At 37.2% G+C, this 5,469-nt stretch overlaps 1 pseudogene across 1 annotated transcript; it reads right to left on the bottom strand.

The window, feature by feature from the left end:
- Positions 1–209: 209 nt before the first annotated feature.
- LOC310649174 (olfactory receptor 14A16-like) lies at positions 210–1,888 on the bottom strand (annotated as a pseudogene). The gene has a single exon. The product of its transcript is annotated as an olfactory receptor 14A16-like (transcript).
- Between the last annotated feature and the right edge of the window lie 3,581 nt (positions 1,889–5,469).

Below are 5,469 nucleotides of genomic sequence, written 5' to 3'. Positions count from 1 at the left end.
TTGCTTTTCAGATGGTTGGGGGATCTGTCTGAGTTTCAGACAGAGCAGAGCTGTCTTGTAGGGATGGTGAAGAAGGGAGGCACAGTTTTGGCAGCACAGGAGAGATCGCAATCTCCTGGAGAGCCGACAGAAGCTTCCCAGACCAGCAGCTGTCAGCAGCCATTGTGAACCGTCACAAGCCAGGGCAGCCACTTGGAAGATCCTGAAAGTAAGTTTGGAGGATTGCCTGGGTGAGAAGATTGAGAATCCTTAAATGCTGGAAACTGGGGGGGGAAAAATAAGAAGAATTTGAAGCCGTGGAGAAGTGGGGGAGGGGAGTGGATTTTTTAAACTGCTCCTCTCCTGGAACTGCAGCAGCAGACAATAATGGAAGGCAAAAAAAGGCAATGAATTAAGTATCTTGGCTGAGAATACTCTTGAAGTTTAAGAAAAAAAGGGAGAGTAAGTGACCTTGAATGACAGCTGCTGAACTCACTGATAAGAAGTTTACAGAATCTGGTTTTGTTTTTGTTTTTCTTTCTTAGTTTGCGGAATGGTGAATTGTTTTTTACTTTGATTTTTTTTTCTTTTGGACTAAGGCATAGAGACTCTGAAATGAACAAAGAGCATAACCTGTATGGATTAATTTCTTTCTTTTTTTAGATATAAGGATATTTGGTTTTTTCCTTCTCTTTTTCTTTCTTTTTTCCTTTGTACTCACCTTTACTTGTCACTGAAATTTTTTGTAATCTTTTTTTTTTAAGTACATTTGGATTATAATACCCCATCAACATTTGGATTACAAACTACTGGAGAAAATGAAGAAGACCACCACACACCCAGCAACAGCTGCCCTAATATCACAGAATCTGGTGGCACAGAAATCACTGGACAACACAACGCAGCAAGATACATACAACATGGAATTGAAAAATATGATACTGGCTCTACACACAGACTTCAAAGAAGGGATTGGCAAAATAGAAGAGGACCTAAAAGAGGTCAAAGAACTGATGGAGAAAAATGAACAAACATTGCTTCATCCAGGATGAAACTGATTTGTTTCCATGCATAAATATCACACTTAAACATTTTCCACAATACAATTTTGATCTCTCTATTCCTCCTAGTGTACATAATCAAATTCATTAAAGGAGGAATCACAGAATATAATACAGCAGTTACTACATCCACATCTGAAGGAGAGTCCAAAGTAGGCTTTAAGTAAGCAATAGCTCCAGTGCTGATTGTCAAGGAGATGACAATAAGATTGGGAAAACAAGCTGAGAAGGCCTTATTTTGTCCTTGTGAAGTAGGAATTCTAAGCACAGATTTGAAAATCTGCACGTATGAAATAATTATAAAACCAAAGCAACCCAGGAAAATACATGCATTGAATACAATAACTCCAACGTCAATGAGGTATGCATTATCACAAGATATTTTCAGAAGTTGTGGGATTTCACAGAAGAACTGATTGAGAACATTGGAACAAAAAGTGACTGCAAAGGTGCTACAATTATGCCAGGCAGAGTAAAAAAGACCAGCTATCCATGCAATGGCTGCCAACTGAAGGCAAGCTTTTGTGTTCATTATGCTTTCATAGTGTGGTGGATCACAGATAGCAATGTATCTATCATATGCCATGGCTGTGAGTAGGAAGAAATCTGCTAACATGAAGAAGAATAAAGAAAATACTTGTGTGATGCACCCATAGTAGGAAATCTCCCTGGAATTAAAAAAACAACACATTTATATTGGCTTTAGGAATAATGACAGAAATGGACCCAAGATCCATAACTGATAAATTCATTAAGAAAAAGTACATAGGTGTATGGAGTTGATGATGGAAGGACATTGCTGAGATAATAAGAAAATTTGCAATCAAAGCAGCTAAGTAGATCACTAGAAAAAAATGAAAAGTAGTATATTTTGTTCAAACTGCTCAGAAAAATCCAGGAGAAGAAAAATAGTGATGTCACTTAAGTTAGACATATTTTTCCTGGAGAATGTTCACTGCATTTCTGTGGAAAGAATACAGATTATTCAATCATATAGCAATGGAGCCTTGGTGGAGCAGTGGGCTAATGCCTCCTTAAGTAACACCAGCTGCCTGCAATTAGTGCAGGTTCGCATCCCACCAGGCTCAAGGTTGACTAAGCCTTCCATCCTTCTGAGGTAGGTAAAATGAGGACCCAGATTGTTGGGGGCAATAAAGCTGACTTTGTAATAATGCCTTTTGGGGGGGGCAAAAGCCCTAATAAGCAGGCATATACATAGAATGAAGGCTATTGCTAAGTACATTGGTTTGTGCTTAAATTGTAAGCCGCCCTGAGTCTTTGGAGAAGGGCGGGATATAAATGGGATTAAAATAAAAATAAAAATAAAAAATAGACTTTCTATTATGAATAGTAATGGATGGGAAATATTCAGGAATTTTTCGGATTCTGAACTACACTAGAAAGTTTGTGGTGAAAGAAAGTAGTGGTTCTGTTTCATATATTTGACAAGAAAATTATTTCTGGTCTCTATCACAAGGCATTAAAAATCTTGTCTTGCCGTCACAAATAGGGTAGGTTGGGTGTATCTGTTTCTTAGTTTTATTGAACGTGAGATGTTAAGAGTATTCTCAGCTGCTATTCTGTAATTGGATGTGAGGGCAATCTGGCTGCGACATCTGTCACCCCATTGATCGCCAGGGTTAATTTGGCTGATCTGGCTGGCTAGGTGGGTGTCCCCTTCCTCCCTCACCACTCCATGTGCATCCCTCCTGAAGCTGCGTGCTCGGTGGAAGAGGATGACCATCCCAGATAGAAGGAGTGTACCGATCTTCGGTCAAGGGTATACAATAGCTGTTCTGTAATTTATGTTGTTTCCAGCTTTGGTTGCTTTTATTTTATTTTAATCATTAGCCTCCCAGAATTATATACATAAGATGGATGCCCATATTAAGTAAACAAAGAAACAAACAAAAATAGACATGAACATCAAGTCATCTGGAAATTACTTGATCTTGGAAAACTATATTGTTTTAATCTTACACATTTTAATATATTATTTTTTTTATTCCATTTATATCCCGCCCTTCTCCGAAGACTCAGGGCGGCTTACAAGCTTAGCAGTAGCCTTCATTCTATGTATATGCCTGCTTATTAATTTGATGAATTAAATATCATATTCCTGCCCCCCAAAATCACCTCTATTCAAAATTTATTTTAATGTTAAAACACTGTTTTACTTACCTTTAGGAGGTTGAATCCCTCTCAAATTTTATAGGAATTAAGGGTTTTTTTCTAAATTATGTGGATGCACATAATTATGCTATACGTCTATAATAAGGAGTAAAATGAAAGATGAAAGAGTTGATACACACAGAGAAAAAGTATGATATATAGAAAAGAGATAAATTACCTCTCAATGCAACATCTTAATTCATCTTAATGGTATTTGCATTAAAGTATCACTGAAGAAAGATTACACAGCCTATAATACATTTCCAAGAAATCCATGCTTTTCTGATTATGAGTTGGATGAGATCACAATACTTTTTTCATTCTGTTGAATTATATTTTATAAGTATGTCTGCAGTACCACAGAGTCCAGTATAGATGAATAATGGATATCCCAAGAGAAATTAGTGTATTAGTAATTTGAAATAACTCTCTCTGAAGAAAAAAAATCCTTAAATGTCACAACATATCTATAAGTATTTGTGTTCATATACCTACTGATAAACAGTATATTTTCCTTGAAATGCTGGGTGTGGCCAACTTGACCCAGCCAACTTGCTATGGCCAATTCACCCCGGGACAACTCGCTGTGGTCCTCTTACCATGATACAACTTGCTGTGGGACAATTCAACAAATAAATTTAAATATGTAAAGTAATTAAAATGTATTTCTTTTTGTCATCCACATTTCATTTTGTCCCCCCTTTTGGCATCCTTTCTTTAATAGCTCTATTCCACCATTTCTTTGATATTAGTGTCATTCTTGTTCTGCAGCTAGTTGTCCTGTGGTGAGTTGGCTGCAGCAAGTAGACCATGGCAAGTTAGTGATGGCAAATTGGCTGTGGCAAGTTGGCCACACCTAGTTGCCCCATTTCAAGGAAAATATACTGTTTATCAGTAGATATATGAACAAAGTACTTATAGATATTTTCCTTCCCATAAAAGCAAATATATGTTTTCAAATACTTGGTGAATACTTTATATGGGAAGAAGGGTGTTTGAAATGATTTATTTATTTATTTTATTTATTTTAATTCCATTTATATCCCGCCCTTCTCCGAAGACTCAGGGCGGCTTACAAGCTTAGCAGTAGCCTTCATTCTATGTATATGCCTGCTTATTAGGGCTTTCACACACACCCCAAGCGGCATTATTACAAAGTCAGCTTAATTGCCCCCAACAATCTGGGTCCTCATTTTACCTACCTCGGAAGGATGGAAGGCTGAGTCAACCTTGAGCCTGGTGGGATGCGAACCTGCACTAATTGCAGGCAGCTGGTGTTACTTAAGGAGGCATTAGCCCACTGCTCCACCAAGGCTCTTGGTGGATTTGTACTGGTTTCAATAAATGAATAACTGTTTCTCGTAATGTTCAGTTAAAATCTATTGCCCTATAATGTAAGATTTATTCCTATATTTTAGATCTAATTTGGCAGTGTTTCTCTTTTCTGTGAAAGATAGAAGAGACAATATTTTTGCAGGAAAATCGTGCAACACTCAATGATCAAAAGCCTGCTCTTTTTTAATTTGCACAGCATGGATGCAAAAAGGGATGGCACTTCAATCATCTCCTTGAAGTTGGATCTTGATCGTTTTCAACAAAAGTATTATTTGTACTTTTGCTTACAGAATTAGCATTAAAGGAAGAGTTACAATACAGAATCTTGGAAAATGAATGTGCAATTCTCCAATCCTGATAGATAATTCCTTAAACTAGAGTCTCTATGATTTGTTTGAACTTCTTTTTTCCAGATTATCTAATTAAAGGACTAATATTTTACCAAATAAGATTGGAAGATTCATATGCTTTTTTATTTCCAATGTTTTGAAATACTCTCTGTTCTCCCAGGGCATCTAAAATATCTCTGACATGTGCATGACATGTCACCTCTATAACCCTGAAGGCTTTATGATGTCTTATATTGCACAGAAATATTTGCAAACTCCACTTATTTAATTAGATGCTCAAATGAGCATTGATAATGTCATAATTAAAGTTCTATCCATTACATCAGGGGTGTCAAACTGCCAGCCCACGGGCCAGATGCATCATCTAGAAGCCACGCCCACCCCATTGCACCAATGGCAAAACTCTCCCGATACATTGTGCGATGTCATGTGATGTTGCAAGTTTGACATGTCTGCCTTACATACTCATGTTGTGCAATTTTAAAACATGTATACAATAAGGATACAGTGAAGCTCATTTTATTACTCCTTTCCTCTCCTTTGCAGACCATGGGTAAAACTATGAGGATTTG

The sequence above is a fragment of the Vipera ursinii genome, assembly GCF_947247035.1.
Source record: "Vipera ursinii genome assembly, chromosome: Z".
Lineage (NCBI taxonomy): Eukaryota > Metazoa > Chordata > Lepidosauria > Squamata > Viperidae > Vipera > Vipera ursinii.
This window is presented reverse-complemented; position numbering and strand designations above follow the sequence as displayed.